Below are 21,536 nucleotides of genomic sequence, written 5' to 3'. Positions count from 1 at the left end.
AACTGGGAGAGGGGCTGACAACAACACAGTCAATATTACCTCTACCTCTAAGTGGTTTGTACAGTTTGTTTGGATTCACCCTCCATCATTTCAGCGGGCTCTGGAGATCTCAGTGCTGTCTGCTTTGGGGTCCTCGGTGGATTTTTGTGCAAATCAGAAAACTTAACTCTTGAGCTCACGTGTAAGACTTAATTTTTTTATGATCTCCAGCTCAGCTTCTTCATGAGGGGCAGTGGAGGGGCAGCACTGATCTCTTCTCTGTGGTGACCAGTGACAGGACCAGTGGAAATGACTGGAGCTGTGTCAGAGGAGGTTTAGGTTGGATATTAGGAGAAGGTTCTTTACCCAAAGGGTGACTGGGCACTGAACAGGCTCCCCAGGGCAGTGGTCATGGCTCCAAGCCTGAGAGATGTCAAAGAGCATATGGGCAACACTCTCAGAAACATGGTGGGATTGTTGGGGTGTCCTGTGCAGGGCCAGGAGTTGGACTTGATGATCCTTGTGGGTCCCAATATTCAGGATATTCTATGTTTCTATGATTTTATACTACTTGAGCAAATGCCTCTTCAGGTCTTTTGGAAAAGGAGTTATGAGACCCACACTTTGAGAATGCAACAAACACAGGTTTAATTACTATTAAAAGCACACAAGCTGCAAGAAGTTGCGGGCTGGCAAACACTGGAGGTGTTTTCTCACTGAAATTGTGGTTATTTTAACCTTCCTCTTTCAGTTACCCCCTGCTGATTCACAGAGGTCCTTCGTTTGGATTCAGGTTTTAGAAAAAGACCTTCTAAAGTGCTTAAAGTGTTTAAACCCTGAATCCCACTTGGTGTGAATATAGCTATGGGGAGAGGGGAGACTGTAGGAGATAAAAAGGAAGGGAAATAAAGGAGATAGATTATCCAGTCAGTCGCACAATATTACATAAGGATGACTGAAATGATCCAAAAAGAAATGACTGATAGGTTAAATATGGTTGAAAACATGGTGGAAATTGTATTCTGGTACATAGAATTGAGAGCTAGTAGAGATTATCAAAGGTATCCAGGCTTGAAGTCAACTGGATTTAGCAATTGCATGTTGGTTTATAGTTTCTGAAACTTCTTAGTCCAATTGGACATCTCTCTATCACTTATAGGGTTTTTTTGTTGGAATACAAAAGATTTCTTATGCTCTGCCTGTTCTCACTTGGTCCAAAGTCCTTTTTTTCAGACTAGGAGTTCAATAAATAAATTTATATTTTCATCATGAATGTGTTTATACTGTCCTTGGCTAGCTAAAACCACTGTCTTCTAATTACACTCTCATAAATTTAAAGGCCAGAAGAACCATTATTTTACTGTAGTTGGACTTTTTCCATACTGTAAGGCACAGGATTTAGCCAATGATCCCTTCCTCAGGCCTGTAACTTGTGGCTGAACTGGGGAGTCTCTTTAGGAAAGACATCTAATCTTGATTTAAAGACTTCTTTAAAGACTACTTAACAACTCATCAAGCTTGTCTGGGGTTGCTTCTTTGGTTTATAGGAGTAATGAACTGAATCCCCCATCCTCCCCTCCTGGAGTTACTTCTTAATGGAAAGTAAAAACGCCACAATTACGACACACCATGTGTGGGACATAAAACCTCACTCTCACTCTTGTATCTGTATCGTATTTAATAAAGTACCAACAGAGCAGCAATAATGTACACTGGGAATCAGGCATCATAAATAAAAGGAGGAAAATGTAATAATGGGTAGTTGGAGAAAAATATGAAAGCAGCTGTAAGAACAGAAACAGACAAGGGGGGGGGGGAAAGAAAAGAAAAGAAATCAAAAATCCTCAGAACCAGACATGGAAATAATGTATTTTAAAGTGGGTGCACTTTTGGATGATACTTCCTGAATAGAGGAAGAGATACCCAGGCAGGCATGTACACACACACACACACACACTTGCCAGATCTTACCAGATGATGTAGTTGAGGCTGGCTGAACTTAATTAACTTGGATGAGTGCTTTTAGATTTTAACCTTCCTTGTTTATTTGCTTTCACTGTGCAGTGGTAAATACTTTCAGACATGGAGAGAGGGAAGAATGGGAGGGGTGAAATGATTCTTGAAGAAAACAATAAGCAGCTCCATATTTGTCCAGTTGTTTGTTTTCAACAATGCAGGATAACTGCTCAGCTGCTGTAAACCAGCACAGCTCTGATACTGATCTGTAGCACCTGAGATCCAGTCCTGGAAGGTTTTCCTTTCTGGATTTCAAAAATAATTAATAGGTCCTTTATCCTACAACCTCATCCTTGTTGCTAAAAGTTGCAGGGGCCTATTGTCTACCACTAAATCCACTCGACATGGTTTGACCACTTCTATAGTCCTCTTAGTTCCCAAAACAAGCTTTTCACATCCAAATTCATAGATGGGAATAGTCCCTGGCTCTTGCTAGCTCTCAGAACATGTCTAGGAACTACTTTGTCTGGGCTAAAGACTTGGTTGGGAATGGAGAAGTCTGGACAAATGAACTCCAAAGCCAAGTTATGTGCCTGACTCTAATTTATGCATTGCCTAAATATCTAGAACAAGGATATGTAGGTGTGTGTATGTATATATATATATATATATATATTTAGTGGCAATATGGGTTCTTCATGTCTGAATTTAAGCACATTAGGATCTCTAGCTCCCTTAAATCATGGAAACATAAAAGGTTTTGGGTTTGAAAGGACCTTCAAAGGTGACAAAATCATAGAATTGTAGAATCATAAAATCAAAATCATAGTAACATAGAATGATTTGGGTTGGAAGGGACATTAAAGATCCTCTCATTCCCACCCACCTCTCATGAGAGACACCTCCCAGTAGAACAGGTTACTCAAAGCCCTGTCCAACCTGGCATATATATAAATATAAAGATTTATAAAGATATGTATAACTTTATATATATATAAAGATATTTTCCTTAGTCTCCAACAAATTCAGGTTTTGCCCCTCAGTCCTGACACACATTTTTTGTTCCAGTCTTTAAACTTAGTGTGTTGCACATTGCAGAGGATTGTGATGGGAGGGATCTTTATGAGGTAGTAGATGGATTCTTCTTAGTCAGTGGTTTATTTATTGGTGTCTGGTTGTTTCTGCAGGGACAATAACCTGCATTAGGGAAAGAGAAAAATCATCCTGGTTAATTTGAGGGGAATGTGTGAGCAGAGCTTACCCTGAAAAGAATACTTGAGGTCCAGGGTACAAAGTCCAAGGTGTAGCTGAGATCTAAGATGAATTCTGGTTCCTACCTGCTGTTGAGGGATTCCCACTGCTCCTCTTCTGCCTGCCAGAAACAGAGCTGAGCTGGACTAAAATGGTCTGGCAATGTCTGTCAAAGAAAATTAAAACAGCAACAGGAAGCAACAGAGGGCTGCAAATGTTTGTCCATCTGTAATGTCAGACCTTTGTTCTGGCCTTTTACTCCTGACTGAGAACCTCAGCTCACTGCTTCCAAGGAAGGTGAGTTAGTCCCTCACACGTAAATGCCCTGCCAACTTGCCACGGGGAGGGGGGAAGCTCACTCCTGACCTCTACACTGGCAGTCAGCGTGGATGAGCAGGAATCACCATGGGTAAGGATTTAACGTGACAGCGAAGAGACTGACACTCACTTAAAAATGCAGCTCAGCTCCAAACAGTGATGTGTCAAAATGGCATTTTCTCACTCACAGACCAGTTCCCTGTGCCTGATTGCTGCCCAAGCACTCAGAAACATCAGCAAAAATTCAGGAGGGAGATTTTACTCGTGTCAGTCCTGACAAAACACTTTTTTGACTTTCAGGCCAACTGCATACTGAAGTTCTTCATTACTGTGGTGAAGCTTTTCAGTGTCAGGTAACAGAGCTCAAAATGGTGCAAACAGTCCCACGTGGCTTCTCAGTCAAGGTTGCTGGTGCTGGGGAACACAACATGAAACCCAGGGTACAGTAATTGCAGTTCCTACTCATGGAAGTGAGGGAGAGGGGAAGGAAGGGAATGTAGAGCCAATTGTCTATATGTTTTATTAATTCAGTTGAGAAGAGTGAAGTGTCTCAGAAAGTCTTGGAAAACTTCAAGGCTTCTCGGGACAAGCATGTACTAACTGCATAGGAAGCCAGTGGAAGTGAGGAGGTGCCAATGAATGCTAAAGATCACAAAATTATGAAATCATAGAATGGTTTGAGTTGGAAGGGACCTTGAAGATCATCCAGTTCCAACCCTCCTGCCATGGACAGGGGCACTTTTCACTAGATCAGGTTGCTCCAAGCCCCATCCAACCTGAACTTCAACATCTGACTTCTTGGAAACATATTTAATGGGAATTCCCTGTAAGGTGGTGGATACAATATCCTCTTGGGATGTGCAAATATATATCTTCCAATCACCAGGGCTAAAGCTGTCCTGAAGCCCAGGTCTCTTCCTTCTACTGTAAAATATTAGGCTACCATGGCAAGTGTGTGTATCTCCATCATCAAACAGCCTTTTTTGATATAAAGTCTCATAGGTGCTCAGGCTCTGGGTCATGATGAGGTCTGAAAGTTTTATTTGGCTTCTTTTTTTCACAGAATAAACATTTTTGACCCCATGTGTTCAGCTGAAGGATGACACCACTACCAAAGGTGCTGAAGGGCTGTGGTCTGGGTTCCTGCCAAGTGACTGGGAGGTTTAAGCCCCAGCTTCAGAAGGCTCTGGGTTCACAGGTTTTCAGCTCCTGATACTTGTAAAGCAAGTATATTACTCAAAGAAAGATGAAGAGGATCTTTTGAAAAGGGCATGGAGTGATAGGAAAAGGGGAAATGGCTTCAAACTGAAAAAGGGGAGATTTAGATTAAAGATAGAAATTCCTGACTGTGAAGATGGCGAGGCCCTGGCACAGGTTGCCCAGAGAAACTGTGGCTGCCCCATCCCTGGAAGTGTTCAAGGCCAGGTTGGACAAGGCTTGGATCAACCTGGGATAGTGGAAGGTGTCCCTGCCCATGGCAGGGGGTTGGAACTGGATGATGTTTTAAGGTCCCTTCCAAGCCAAACCATTCTGTGATTCTAAGATTTTTTCAGTAATTGGTTTGTAGCCCAGTAAACATCCAACAGTGGATATTTGACTCTCACAAGGTCTCTAGCTATATTAACTCTTTCGTGGATCCAGAAAGAGAACTGCAATAAAATGCAATAAATTCTTACTGATTCAATCTTTGCTTTGTCCTGATCAGAATTTCAGCAGTTCAGAACCAGCCATGTGACTCACCCCAGCACTATATATAATTTTACAGCACTATGCAGCATTAGGCCTCTTTTCCCAAAATACAGACTGATTTTAGCTCATGAGGTGCTTGCAGGGTGATATTAGCCAGCTGTTACTGGAGGATCAGATGATATTAATGGCAGCTGGCATGTCTGTTCAGCGAGTTGAGCTCATCCCTGCAAAATCAAATGGAGTCTATTTCAAACAAAAAAAGGAAATCAAGGAGAAGCCAAGTGAAATAACAAAACTGCTGCCGACTCAAACAATCCAGCAATTCATCACCTCAATGAGGTCCTTGTAAATGGGAGGAAGCCACAGAACAAGACTAGGTCTGCAAAAAGGTTTCCTCATTTCTTGTACCAAGGAATTTACTGAAGCTCAGTAAATTTCTTCCTAAAGCTCAGTCTGAGTATCCAAGCCTGTGATTGTAACATCCTGGCTGGCAAGAACATTGGGTCTGTGGCTTGTCAGTCAAAATCCATCCTGCATCCTGCCAGACTTGTTTTCCATGTGTGCCCCAGGGTAGCAAGCATTAACCCTACCATTCCCCCGAGGATACACGTAACTTCAAGTGTATGAGTAGTCCCATAGACTTCAGTGGGACTACAAATGTGTTTACACACCTTAGCAATGCCCTCATTAGTACACAAAAAAACATATTATATTTCTGTCAAAAGGCAATTTGAAGTTCACTTTTCAAATGCCAAAGGCCTGTGCATTTACCAAGAACAACATTTAGCTTTTCCAGCCTCTGTTCCTCAGGGCCAGAGAACATGTACAGGAGAGGAAAATCACCCTAAATGGGCTTTTCTTGTAGCACAAGGAGGGAAGCAAAAAGTCATTAGATAAAAAGGTGGTCTACATTTATGGTTAAATATTGGATGTGTAATTTAAATGAGAGCGCCAAGTTGAATGCAAAGCAATTACCAGCACTTAATATTAGTCAGACTAATAAAGCTGCAATTAAACCTCATTATACAGCCATAAAATTGATGTGTAATAGATTGATTGCACCAAATGCTCATACCCACAGTTGATGGCATATCATAGGCAAGGTGAACTGGTTCATTTAAGTGGCTGATCAAAATAATTCCCTGCAATAGATTTAACCTTATTGCATTTCTTGGTTTCAGATGACATCGGTGACAGTACAAACAAATAAACAAACAGAATGAAAGGAGAGTGATAAAAGCCCACAGACTGGCTTGCTCTATGGCAAATACTCTCTATTCCGTAGTATAATATTCTTTCTCCCAGGAGATCCACAGTTATTTGAGAATCTTCTTGCCAGCAGCACAATTTGGGTCTTGCACAGCAGCGCTGCTTCATTGTTCACTCCTTGAATTGAATATGAACTGCTGAAGGAAGCCAACATGTAAATGTTTTGCTGCCTGTTTACAGCTGACATGGAATTCAGTACCTTGGAGTATATTAAGTCCAGTGATTAAAAGAAATTGCTGTTGGAAACCTAAAGGGTAAGCGGGGAGAGGACCATTAATAAGAATCTTTTCAACTCCTCTGAAATTACATCTGAACATTTTTATTTCGGCAATAGGTTCAACCTAATCAGTGTCTAAGGGTCCAGCACACAGATTTTATTCCCTTTTTTCTTAAAAAGTATTTATGTGGGTTCACGTGATGAATATATTTTTTGAAGATGGTTATAAAACAGAATATTTGCTGAAGACAACATTTTGGGCTTTAGTATTCATGGATTTTCATGTCACTCACCACTAAGGTCATATATAACCACCCATCATCTTTGCTTTCCATCTTTGCATTCCACAGCATCATTACTAAACTTGAGCCACCATGCAGCAATAAAGATAAATGAATGATCATATTTTCTGCTCCAGCAATATCTGTCTTTATCTTCCTATATGGATCTCATCTCTGCAGCAACTGTAGGGTTCACAAACTGCATAACCTTTCATGGGGAAGAAATGATCTGAAAGACAAAGGTGCTTTGACTTACACCAGGATCCTGTGGCCAAGTAGGATTTTAAATCATGATCTCCTGTACACTGGACAGCAGACAGTAAGCATTTTCTGTAAGGGGATAAAAAAGTCTCCTTTAAAAATATCAAAAAGACTCAGGTCCACAGAAAACTTGCTTTTGACATCAGGATATTCCCAGAGATTTTAAACAATGCTACTTAGTAAAATCCAGGAATGGAAGGAAAGGAGATAAGAGGTTTATAGCCCATCCCTGATTTTAATGCTTCAGTTAGTTAATTTTCCTCCACAAACCAAAAATCACAGAATCAGAAAATGGACCATTTTTTATCAAGCTTTGAATTTCCAACTAACTCTGTGAGAAGATCATCACTGGCAAAGTCCTGTTGCTCTTGTGAACCTTTCTCTTTCCGTGCTCTGAGCTGTGCTTTCGTTCATGCTGATCACTTGTGGTTTGAACTTGTTCTGGGTTCCAGCAGTGTGATGACCTCAGGTCAGATTCATCACTCCCTCAGCCTACAGAGCTGAAGCTCCTTATTTTCAAATTCCTGGAGTTTCCAAAAGCCAGATGCAACTGCTGTACGAATGGGATGTGCTGCATCAGTGTGTGGTGAGGGGAAGTGGCTCTGAGCTGACACTTTGACATTTCATCCTCTCTTGAGCATCATCGGCATGAAAATAGAACCTAGTGGTGGAATGAGGCACTGCACAGACCTGTGAGACTGACATTTCCACTGGACAACGTGAAAAAAGAATTATATGGAAATAAAAGGAAGAAATTCCTCAACATACCTTCTTGCACATCATTTTTCCTATACAGTGTAAGTAAGAAAAAAATACTTAATGTTTATTAAAACCTGGTGCTTCAAAAAAATGCTTAATGTTTATTAAAACATGGTGCTTCAATCCCTTGGAAGGGTGCTGGTGGCAAGGTTCTCGTACTTCCATCAGGCAGCACATGTTCTGCTGCTCTAAGGTGAGATTCTTAAAAGTAGAATCTAGAATTTCCATCCATATTTGGGTTCCCCAACCTATGTACAGCCTTTAGAAATGTTGCCCACCTAATTTAAACTGGACTGACAAAAATATTGCCTCTTTCAGAAGTCAGACCTCCTATTTATTGTCTAAATATTAACATTAGAGCTGGATTTTCGGCACCTTTACTTGTAAATCCTGATCCGTGTTTTGTGAAATATCATTTAGATTAAAACTTCAGCATTTAATTATACCCTGTGCTGGTACATCAATTTTTCCACTGCAGATTTTTGTAGTTTTCTTCCTCCCTCAGCATAAAATCTACCAGAAAGTAAAAATATGAAAATGCAATTATCGATATGGACATTTTCCAAACACTGTATCCAAAGTATCCAAGTTCTTACTCCTTTTTCTGAGCAACTCCATATAAAAGCAGTTGTAAATCAATAAGGTCACCCCAGTCAGGATGTGTTTTGGATCCTAAATGTCTCTTCTGTTTTGGTATGCAGCACCTTGCACACACTTCTGCTTGTTCATTCCTTATCCATATGTCCAGCTCAAACAGTGTTGTTCTTTAATGGGAAGTCTTTCATTGGATTTATTTAGTCTAAAATGGACTAAAAATTTATGCAGAGACATGGCAATTGTCTTTGAATATGTAAAAGGAGGAAAATGAACTGTAACAAGGGTGTTGGAACTAGATCTTTAAGGTCCCTTCCAACACAAATTGTTCCATGATTCTATATTTTCTGAGGAGTGGAAAACTAAGAAATTTAAAACTCAGGCAGGGAGATTCAGGAGAGATCTCAGGTAAAATGTGCTGACTGTAGACCTGAAACAGACTGTCCTGAGGGATTTTTGAAGCTTAACAAGTTTCTAAGAACAAGCTAGATAAGCATCTAACAGGAATCACTTAACTGTAGCTGATCCTGTTAGGGGGCAAGAGAATGATCTAAGCCATATGCTGAAATTTCCCACTACCCCAATTTTTCTAAAATTACATATTTTAAGAAGAAAGGCTTTCCACAATGGACAGGAATCACTGATAGGCTGACAAAAGAGATTCTTAGTGTTGTTGGCAAGCAGATCTAAGCTTCCCACCCCTCAGTATTTACTATGGGCTCTTAGTTGAAGAAGGATGTGATAGGAGGTTAATGTGTTAAGATTTTCAAAAAGGATAAACATGTTGAGGAAACAGTAAGTTCACTACTAGAATCTTAAATCCACTGAAAAAAACAATCCTGAGACAGGATTGAAATTATTTTTAAATTGTTTTCCCATATAGGGGAGAAAGTTAGGTCAGAAAATTGGGATAAAGTTTGCAAACTTGCCATCTAATTTTTTAAGGCATTCAGTATGGATTTAGTTTTAAAATAGCTTTAAAATAAATACAACAAACAGCTCTCTGACATGCTCAGCATCCTCTTTGACTAGCTTAGACCTGACAGCCCTCTCTTAGAAGGCTGAGGTCAACTGAGATGACTTCTGTCCTAAAATATCCGCAAGAAATCCCTGTGTGATACTCACAGATCCAGCTCTTTAGCAGCACAAGACAGCAAGGCTCTATTAGCATCCATAGGGATGCACTGAGTTATCCCAGCTGTGTGCCCAGCTCAGCCATCCATCCGAGTGCAAACACACGTGTTCCTTCAGCTGATGCTCGTGTTGCCTCCAGGGAGGTGGGAGAAGGAAGGTGGGGATTGCTGTTCCAGTGTCAGCCCTCTTCAGAAGCAGGAGCTGCAGCCTCCTGCTCCCTTATCCCTCCCTCTGTGGTGGCAGCAGCCAGATAGGCTTTCCAGGATGGAGCCACTGGCCACAATAGGGTGTGGAGTGTGAGGTTTTGGTGTTTCCAGCAGCCTGCTGGCCTAGGTAGCCCAGTATATTGTTACAAATAAGAAATAAAGCATAACAGTATAATCCAAGTTTTAAGGAATAGTGAAAGTGCTGGGGATAAAAGTCCCTATTCCTTAATTGCAGATAATCTGTAAATGTACATTGTGGCTTTCACATCTCTATATGGCGTGTTTTGAATTGTTTGAGATGGACTTTTTACAAGGGATAAAGTGATAGGACAAAGAGAAATGGCTTCAAACTGAAAGAGTGTGTATTTAGATTTCAGATTGGGAAGAAATTCTCCCCTCTGGAGGTGGTGAGACCCTGGCACAGGTTACCCAGAGAAGCTGTGGCTGCCTCATCCCTGGAAGTGTTCAAGGCCAAATTGGATGGGTCTTGGAGCAACTTCCTCTAGTGGAAGGTGTCCCTGCTCACGGCAGGAGGGCTGAAACTGGATGGACTTTAAGGTCCCTTGCAATCCAAACCATTCCATGATCTATGATCTGACATCAGCAAGTCCAGTAGCTTGAGTGCTGACTAAGGTGGCTCGTGGATTTTTGGTAATCCTTGTGCTACTGGTGGTTGAAGTGACATTTAGGTACCATGAGAGAGGAAGAACCAAGTTGTCTGAACAGAAGCAGTAACAATGTCCAAGTCTGTGGGTTGCTCTGTGCTGAAAATCAGCGCAGTGATCCCTGTGATTGAGATGAGAGAGGACATTCCAGCCTCTGTTAACGAAGGGTGGTGGAGACACTTGGAATAAATTTGAAAGCAGTGCATATCCTCCCTGGATGGTCTCCAAAGAGGGAAAACTGCACTAGTCCAGCCAAGATGCAAGGCAGCCACAGCAAAGTGATCTGACACCCTCCTCGGAGAGGCAGGAGAGCAGCAGGATTGCATTCCCAGGATGGAGAAACTGAGCTGATCTGTTTTCTAAGGATAGTCGGGACACTTTGATCACACAGAAATATTTTTTCGCTGTCACAGATGTACAAAAAAAAATTACAGGGCAAGAAAGAGACAGGAATAACCAGTGGAAACAAAAAGTAGTTATCGTGTGGCTCCTCTTTTGCCAGTAATAAAACCATTAATGAACTACTAATTATTTATCTGAGCTTGAGAAAGATGAAGTCATTGTGTAGTGGCCACAGGTGACACCAATGCAGGTCCTGGTCTGATCATTCAGATCTACTTTCACAACATTAAGGACCAGTTTTTATCTCCACTTTGTTTTCACATGTGAAAGCTTCTTTTTTAGGTAACATTCTGTTTGCATGTTTAAACGAACTTAATGATTTTCTGATACCCAAAAATTTTTGACACATCTTATTTACAAATATTGTCCCTGAAAAATCATCTTTACATAAAAACAAATTTGTGTAAAATATTTTTCTAATTTTTTTTTAGATATATAAGATTATATTTTTTTTCCTCCTTTTTTCTTTTTTTTTTTTTTTTTCAGTTCTTCAAGCTGTCTTTACAAGTGAGAAAATGAACAGAAATGAGGGAAAGAAACAGAAAATACCGAAAATCTTCATATTGTTTTCATCCAACATTTGAAACTTTCAGGTAGCTCAGGAAAAGAATTCAAAATTATGTCAATGTACAAATATTACAAAAATCATTAAATGGGTGCTTTTAAATCAATTCTACTTGTAGGATTAAACTTTGAGTGCCTTGGGGGACACCGTACCAGCAGTATTTGTGGCCTGGCTGGAAATATGAAACAAGCAGACATGTCCTGAGCTGAATCCATTCCTGTACGATTTCCAGCCTAGGGCAGCATTCCTTGAAGGATATACATATATCTGCTTAACTATACATATGGATGTATACCCCATCCCACTGAAGCCAACAGGAGCATTTACTGTTCATCAAGCTAAACGTTTACATAAATCTCTGTGATAATTCAGTTTAAGCAAAGACTCAAGTGCTTGGATAAATCTTGGGTTATTCAAAGTAAACTTCAAAGCTTTTTACTTTCACTTTACACAAATTATTACCCAAAAAAATCAAATTGACTCCATTAGATGTGAGGTTTTAAATTCATAGATGTAACAGTACAGTGCTTTTTTTCTATTCATCTGCATCTTTTTTACCTCGCTGGGAAAGGATTCCTTATTAAAACTGGTTTGAAAAAAAAAAAAAAAAAAGCCAGAAAATGCCTGGAACAAAGTAACTGTAACTGTAAAATGTCCTTAAAGGCCAATTAGAAATTGCAATACTGGGAGTTTTATTACAACTAACTCCTCCTTAATTATCAATCAATGGATTCTGTTGGAAAAAAAAATCTCAAATTCACAGCTGGGAAAATGATGCTAATTATTTTCTGTTAATTAAGGCTGTGCTGGGATTCAGACTTGCCATCCTTCAAATAAAGGATTGACATATCAATGCTAACATAATGCTTAGGGTCTTTTCCAAAGGCTTGATTTCTAATGGTAATAAATTGGTGTACGTTTTTTTAAGTGTCTTAAGCTAACGTGCTGTTATCTAACCCTGATCCAGACTAAAAAGCTTTTATCTATCTCAGTATTCTCACCAACTTCTGATCTGGAACTTGAATATTCATCATTTTGCACTGTAACTGTTCCATTGTGAGAGTGAAGGAGCATTAAATCACTTGGAGCTGAAAGGAATAAGGCTAAAAATATTTGACTGGCAGTAGAATTTCCTAAATATCAAAGTTAGAGAGAGTAGAACACTTGAATAAAATTCTGGACACAATATATTCAATGAAACAATTCTTGTTGTCTTTCAGGGACCAAAATCTCTAGTCAAACATCCGGTCCTTCTTCATTGCCTCCTTCATTGTGGGAGTTCCCTAAATTACAGGCTGTTAATCTGCTCATGTTTTTCCATGGAAAAGGCAGCTAAACTTAATTTTTTTAGAAATCTTTTGCTTGATTGATGTTTTTCCTGAGTATCTACCCCATTTCTTATAGCCAAGACTGATGAAAATCAGAAATAAGAGAGTGGAAACAGATAAGGAGGAAAACATTAAAAATTAATATTCTACCAGACTTGGTGTGATGTATATAATACATAAAGCTCATGAACTCATGTAGGATCTTAGGAGTGCTTGGCCTAAGATTTAGACAAGTTTTAAAGATCTGTTAAGAGTTTAAGGCAAAGTCGGTAAGAGGGTGGTGCTTTGTTTCAGGTTTTGCTCAGGATGAGAAATTATTGTGTCTGTTTCTAAAAGGGAGATGTCAGATAAACAGCTCTGAAAATACATACCCCATACACTAGATTCTTGTAAACAATAATATGTCTTGTAGACGTGCAATAAATGATGGATCAGGGCAGTTCCTCCTTCCTCTGGTCACCCTATGGAGATTACTAACACCATTCCTACACAGGTAAGAACTCTTTGCTGTGGGATTTAGGCTGCAAAGCCTGAGCATGTTGGACAGATGCCATAAAAATGAGTAGATCACACTATTTCAGTTGGCCAACTAAAGCACAGCACAGATGGACCAGGTGACCAGGTGAGTGGTTCACTCACTGTACCTTGGCATCTACAGGTTTGAAGTGTGGCCACCACATTCCTTCCTAACAGGCAGAGAGAAACAGGAAAATGCCTTCTTCACAAGGCACTTTTTCTAACTGGAAAATAACATCTAAGGTCAAAGGTATTTCTCCATATGTTGTGTATTTCTCCTCAGTGACCAAAAACTGATTCTCTGTCACTCTGACTTGGTTATTCATCTTTAAGGTGTCCAAAATTAGCTGTTCCAATATTTCCTGTTAAAACTCTCTTCAGCAATTTATTCAAAGTTCAGGACTGGAGACAATGCAGCATCCAGCCAATGCAGAAGGTTGAATCTGGTGTTCTTGGAGGTCTTTTCCAACATTAATTATTCTATGATTCTGTTTCCCACCTCAGTTATTTTTCAGACCTGGAATATTATCTTCTACTTGTGTATGACACCAACGCCAGTGGATCCATGGTTTTAAACTTGTTCTTGCTGCAGTCTCTGGCCACAAAGTCCAAAATCCAAGATAATTTGTTAATATACCAAGAGCAGAAAGAGGAATCTGGTGATTCCCAAAACAAATCCAAGGCCTTCAATCATCACTTACTGGAACAAAAAGGGTATTGTGGGTACTGGGCTATTTCTGGTGGGTGAAGGTTAAGAAAGCTGTTCTTAAGGGATTCTGTGAACCTAAACTCTCCTAAAATCTCCTGCAGAAGTTTCTGAAGCAGCAAGAGCTTCCTCAATGACCTGGTTGGTCCTGTCCAGTCCTGTTGTCCTACAAATGTGAACATTCATTTCAAAGCATATTAAAGTCATATTCGTGTTGCATAAAGAAATACACAAATGGATGGCAGGTGAGTTAGGACAGTAGATTTAGCTGAACTTTTACCATTTCTTGAAAAAGCACACTGGGTGGAACCTGGAGTGTGTATCTTTACATTTACCTGATCCTTACCTACCCCTAAATAAAAAATATTTTACCTGTACTGGGTGATTACGAAGCTTTCTCTCAGCTTTTGTAATTCATTTGTGCCTTCTAGCAGTCATGAGTCATGGGTCTTTTACACTTGTCAAGTACACCTAATCCCTACCCTTCATGGCCCAGAAATCCTAAAGATGGCTGAACATGTAATTGCCTTGAAGTGTAAAATATTTCCCACATTATTTATTATAGCATTGCCTGCTAGCACCTCTATAGTTAAGGTTGTGTCAGCATTTTCATTATAAGCCCCTATTTCAGCTGTAAAAAAATGCTTCAGGCTGGAACTAGGAATGCTAGTGATTTTATTTTTTTTTTACTGTTTTTTAAAATAAAATTACCTTGGACATTTTTTAAGTTATTCCATCTGTAGTCACAAACATGCAGACACCCACACACAGGTCTATTTACAGCTGCACATGCACATGTATAAGGAATATCCATCATGGTATAAATGTGGAAATAGATATTGTCATAATAACCCACATAACTATTCATTTATGTTTTCAGCTCCTGCTCATAAAAATGATATCTGTGTGAGACCAATTTTAGAAGTAGCACAACTTTATTTTGTGTTGTTGCAGTGTCCTTTATCCGATGACGCTGATAGGATAAAATATTTATTTCTTTTTACATCTTATATTTTAATTCTGCACGGATCAAATTTTCTTCTGGAATAATTTCCAGAACTGTATTTCATCTCTCATTTCGGACCATGAGCAAGACTACTGACTGCATTCATGTGTTACAACACCAAGTCCAGGTGATTTAGTCCAGCCCAAATGTTATTCTTTCATGTCTTTCATTCACATCAATCCAAGAGTAGGATGTAAACATATTGTTTTTGTTGCTATTATCATTAGTTCTAAAGATAACAGCAATAATATATGAGTTGGACTTGATGATACTTGTGGTTCCCTTCCAGCTCAGAATATTTTATAATTCTACGATTCTAATATGACTAAATCTTCCAGGGACAACAGGAAAACTACTACTGTCTTTGACAAATTAAAATGTTTTCACTGTCTGTTGAGTTTAATTTTTTAACTACTTCTGTTCTCCTTTTTATCCTCAATATTTCAAAAATAAATGTAGAAAATAAGGATATGAAATTGTTAGACATTTTTTTTTTGGTGTTTAACAAGGTGTTCCTGGAATGAATGCTAACCTTAGTCCTTTAACTATCCAACTGAACATGTGTCTTCATTCTGAAAAGGGAAGGGGAATTCTCACATTAGTTCATTCATGACCAATATTGTCTTCTGACTCTTAAAATATACAACTCCAGTTTCAAGTTTTTAAATGTAATTATAATTTACAACCTTAGTGCAGTTCACCTGTCTTTCCCCAAGTATTTCAGATCTGCAGCCACTTTTAAGTCAGACAAAAACTTCAAAGGCAATGAGTTTTTGTTGAAGTTTTTAGTGAGGTTTTTGTTGGATTTTTTTTGTGATAGTATGTTTGTTGTTGTTATTTGTTTATTTGCTTTGTTGTAGTTGTTATTGTGGGGAGGGATTTTTTGAATCGTTCTGGACCTATCTTTGAAACAAACCACTGTTAAAGACATAACAGTTTGTGAAAGCTGCCCCAAACCTCTAGATTCCCATGATCTTGGTTTGAAACCTGGTGGGACCTTGCTTTTTCTTGAGCTTCATTTTGAAGTTTTAGGTTTGTTCAGACCTTCGACTCCACATTCTTTACAAGGATACAAGCTAAAAAATCCCAAAAGTGAAGACAAATAGTCTCATAACTCCCAGCCTAAAAAAGCTGGATTTCATGAAGGACTGCCAGGAACATTCTCAGCTTAAAAAGTGTTATCTCAAAATATTGTGTAGAGCTGCAACGTGAACCATTATTAGTATGTTCTAAATAGAGCTGTTCTAAAAGGAAGAGACACAATTTTCAGCTCTGCTAAAACTCTTCAAAAGATGTATAGAGGAAAAATAAATCAATGGCAGAATTCCTTAGTTAAGTTATTCTTATACAGCCTGGCTGTTGATGATTTATGAATATGTTTATGAAAGACCATTGAGATTATATTCCTTCTACTGGATGACTTCTATCTGCTATAATAGTATTCATAAAGTTTTCAATGCCCTTGTAAAATCCAGTTAGGAGTTTAACTCTTTCTATTCTAAGGAAGAGGTGTTTCCAAAACTTCAAGCTTTAGATGATTGGAAAAGTTCCTCTAAAGAAAAAGAAGGAATTTTTCCAGTCAAATTTAGATATCTGGTTGTCCACCTATGAAGCCTGATCTCTCTTTTATTCAGTTAAAAGAAATAGTTGGTTTTTAGTCTGATTCATTTATCTCTGGTATTTTATCTTAGAATGGAGTAGAATGTAGATATACCTATGAAATTATACTGATTATATATGGAGCCAAGGGCAATGTAGACATCTGTATTAAGAGATATTTACACTAAATTCTATTTTGCTTGATGCTATAAACACATATTTATGCATATTTTATATATGCTGTCTATAGATATAGTGACCAACCCTTGCAAAGCCTTAGATCAGTGGTTTTGTCCTCGTAGACAGAAGAGAATCCAGCTCAAAGACAGAAATCCCATGTTTTTTTCTTTGTTTATGCCATTCCTTGCCTTTTTATCATGGTGTCACACAGGATTTTAAGGGAAAGGACTAAATTTGTACAGAGACAGAGGCTGCACAAATGCAACACAGAAAAAAGCATGCTAGCAAAACGAAAAGAAGACAGCTGAACATGGTCACGAAGACATGGAGTTTTAAAAAACATCTGAGAGAAAAATGTTGTTTACCTATCACCAAAAATGATAGAGCCTTCAACCACAAAGGGCTGCCCATGCACATCAGTCCTTTCATGCCTGTGTTACTCCAAACTTCCCTCCTCACAGACTCAAGCAGTAATTCATGTCTGAATTGTGATTCAATGCTTTTCCCTGTGCTGAGAATGAACAAACCTTTCCGTACTTGTTAAGGAGGATATTTCTTGGTTTCAGTATCTTATATTAAGTTTTTTTAGTACTATCTCTGAGAAACAGATAAATCTGAAAGGAGAATCATCCAATCCAACTTAGATGGAAAGACGAAGAATCACCTCACCTGATTCGTCCACTGAAGTTGTAGCCATCAAGTTTATCATCTGGAAGATGACAGTGGCTCAAAAGCAATTCTCTTAGAAGAAATTTATCGCTTATTTTAACACAGAATAAAATCACAGCATAAGACCAAAGCAAACAAAGAAATCCTTGAAAACAATAAAGGCTTACACATGTTTATTGTCTCTAAACCCCTACAGGAGACTATTTTATCCCAACCACAAATGCTGTGGCATTTCCCATGCATCAGTGAGAGTCTATATTTTAGGCTAAAGAGAATCAGAGAGTATCCTGAGTTGGAAGGGATCCACAAGGCTCATTGAGTCCAGCTCCAAGATATTTTTTCTCCTCTTCTTGAGTTTTGACATTGTTTACAAGACCGGGCCAATTCACACAGATACTGGAGATGGGACACACAATTCTCACATTGCTACAGAAGCTACCTTGAAAACTATGCAGTACTTACCTCACACGTAACTCCTGCAACTGTTCAGCTTGTCTTAAATCCACCATCCAGCTGAGTAACAATAAGCAATTTCATTCGAGACCCACAGGTCTCCAGCTCCAACCATTACCTTGTGTAGATTTATTTTGTTCTCTGAAGAAGATTTCTTGGACATAGAAGGTGATATTTTATAAGATGACCTATGATTCTGTCCAGTCTGCAATAGTTTAATATCTTTTCCTGGTCTTAGCAGTTGTTTCAGTGTCTGCAGAAATTCTGTGTCTCCAAGACGAAAAGGAAAGAATTCTTAGGGGAAATAATTATCAAAAGCATCCTTGTTCCCAGTGCTCTTTCCCCCTGCACACTGAGGTGTGAGAAATAACTGAAAGGATGGTTTGATTTACCTATTTCTTTTGATTGACTACAGAAGAAAATTAGGCAGGTAGCCTACCACTGTGTAATATTTTGGAGGTGATGTTGAGCCACAATGAAGCTCAGAGCTGGTATTTTGCATTACCTGTTTCAGACAGATGGCAAGAGACACATACCTTGCAGTGTACTGTTTCTCTTTGAGTATAGTTTTCATCTTTGTCTTACTGGGCAATCAATATAATGGCTGATGTTGCTGAAGTGGTTTTCCTTGGAAATTCAGAATAGTTTTCCCATTTCATTGAAGGAAACTCTTTTAATTCAAGAAACTAGATCGGTTTCATCCACCAGTTTGAATGTCACATGTTCTAAAGTTAGGGGTTTTTTTCCAAGTGTAGTTTCTGAGTGATGTAACAACTGGTATTTGACAAGAGAGGGTTCAGGAATCAATCAGTAGAGTGTGTTTCCTCCATGCAGTCACCAGTGTGCTTTGAAGTGTTAAATTAAATAACATCAGTCTTCTGTCACATCAATGTTTTCAGCATACTTTGGGGGTGGTGAGGAACCACACCTCCTTCTGCCTTTTTTTTTTTTAATTTATTTTTTTAACAAAGAAAATAAAATTGCAATATTCTTGAGAACCATAAGTTTGGTTTAGAATTCTAAACTCTCCGGGGAAAGAATGATTGAAATTCCTGTTCATTGATTGATCTCAAAATAGCTGGCAGATTTGTACTTCTCTGTGGGTGTGTGTCTCTTCAATGGGGCTGGAAAAAGATGTCAGTGATATACACAGGAAACTATACTGGAAAAAAAAATGTTAAATTAAAGGCACAAGAGATGCTCTAAATTAGGAAATAGAATGTTATGAGTGATAACTTCTCTTGTGCAATTTGCAAATCTCTGGTCAAAGGATCTAATCCAAAGCCCTTTGCATTTAGAAGGACTCTTTCCAGTAACTCCAAGTTTCAGACATAAATTGTCACTGAAGGTTGTGTGAGCCCTACTTTGAAAAGTGCTTTTTATGAACTCACTTTATTCTTTTCTCTCTACAAACACGGCATCGGAATTACAGTGGTGGATTCAGAATTCTCTCTGCACCTGAACTTCAGGGAGCTGAAATCTGGTGCTGGAGCCCTGACCTCGTTAACAAACAATAGGAATTTTGCTACTGGCTTGAATGAAATCAAGATTTTGCTCTAGAAGGCTGAGTCCTAGGACATATTTCTTGGATCAAACAAGAACACCAGCCCTAAACATTTATCTTTGATGAGGAAGTGCAGTTTCAAGTCAGTCTCGGCTTTGAAATCTACGGTTCGGACTTATTTCAAAGATGAGTTCACATGATGCAGTCGCCTTTGTAATCTGGGAATTTCATGCTTTTAAAAAAAAAAAAAATAGCTGGCAGCAGAATTAGTATGTACAGCATAATAACGGTCCAGTTCAACTGCTATTTAGTTTGGAATAGTTGCTTTGAGAGCTTGTTGGAAAAGGGGAAAAAAATGCTACGAGAAGAAATATTTACTGCGCAAACTTTGCATGCCAATAAAGAAATTATAGAGAGACTGTTGTTAGACTTGACTCTGTAATTATAATTGAAGCACAAAGATGATCAAATGCAAGACCATTTACAGATAATCATTTTGACATTGCTTGATTTTTTCCTATGAACCATAGAAGAGAGGAATTATACCACAAGAGCCTAAACCTTAGGTGGTGCAAATCAACTTAGTTCCTTCACTTTAAACAATCAAGCCCCTTTGCCTCAGCTGGTGCTTTGGCCTTACATGTCTTTGTTGCAATCTGAATCAACTTTACTGGAGGGAAAAATAGAAGTTTGATGTCAAGATGATCTAACAAATAACTTGCCATGCAACAGAATCTATTTATAACTGTCTGGATTAATTCTTACAGATTCCACAAAGAATTTAAAAATTGTTTTTCATACCAGGAATTATTTCATTATTTAGAATATTTTTTTAAAATTAAAAGCAAAACAGCATTTCTACTGGGAAGTAAATTATATCATAATCACACTTACAGGCCCCTGCTGAGATCAGCGCTCTGTGGCGCTAAACATCTGACTGGAATTTTTTCACCTAGTGATTACCATCTGGAAGTACCTCACCTAGTCTGTTTTTTCACCAGCTAGGCTCCATCAGAAAACTTCTCATCTCTCTTAAGATGGGAGAATTCAGTCTGTAGATGTGGTTTTGCAAATAAAGATGGTCAGAGAACTGCTCAGGTGAGACATCTTACCTTTAGGAGTTCAAGCATAGGTGAAATGAGTCCAGTGTTCACCTTATTATCTCAGAAAATGTCAGCTGAAACATATGGAAAAGGGGGAATAGGGTTAAATACTGGCACATGGTCACACAGAGACAGTAAGATCCCTTTGTAAACAATCCTTAAGTGCCCATGTCCATTCTGACTTAAAATGTATTTGTGGTCTTACAATTATTTACTTCAAAAAGTTCTCATGCTTCTTAAAGATGAGGATGGAACTCAAACAGAAAAACTATTCTACTTCTCTTCCAGTGTCTGAATTTCAGACTTGATATTAAACTTCTAAATTGGTGAGTGGTGAGATAAGCAAATTACCAATAACCTTGTTTGTTTGTGAACAAATTTGCCTGCCCAGGAGTTTTTAAGCTGAAACCCTCTGCTCCCCCAAAATGTCTCTTCATGAAACCATGGAATATTTTTTTTAAGCTCATCAATAATTTGGAATTTGGACGAATGATAGTTAAATCCTCTTTTGCAATTTTCATACTGCTTCTGGTATAATCAATAACCTATATACAAAGGTGTCATTATTCTTTTTGTCAATCTGCAGTTGCAGGTTTCAGCTCCTTCTGTTCACTTGCTGAGCATTCATACGTCGCTCTTCCTTCATGAAAGTGTAAGACATCATTCTGGCCTCATGGTGCTTGAAAGATGAGTCAAATTAATATGTTTCCAGGATTCATGGGGAACTGATTAGTTGTAAGGTAACACACTGCCATTGTGATTAAGAATCCCTAGGGGATGCTGGACATCATTGGCCATGAGGAAAAAATCAAAGCTACTTTTAGTATCTACAGATGGGGCCACCTTCTGCTTTCAGCAATTGGCCTAAATCAGGATTATCTCCATTGATTTCCATGGTGTTCGTCAAGATTTATACCAGATAAAAA

The sequence above is a fragment of the Manacus candei genome, unplaced genomic scaffold (genome assembly GCF_025592945.1).
Source record: "Manacus candei isolate 608988 ecotype Guabito, Panama unplaced genomic scaffold, ASM2559294v1 h1tg000007l, whole genome shotgun sequence".
Taxonomy (NCBI): domain Eukaryota; kingdom Metazoa; phylum Chordata; class Aves; order Passeriformes; family Pipridae; genus Manacus; species Manacus candei.
The sequence above is the reverse complement of the archived record's forward strand: the minus strand, read 5'-3'. Positions refer to the sequence as shown.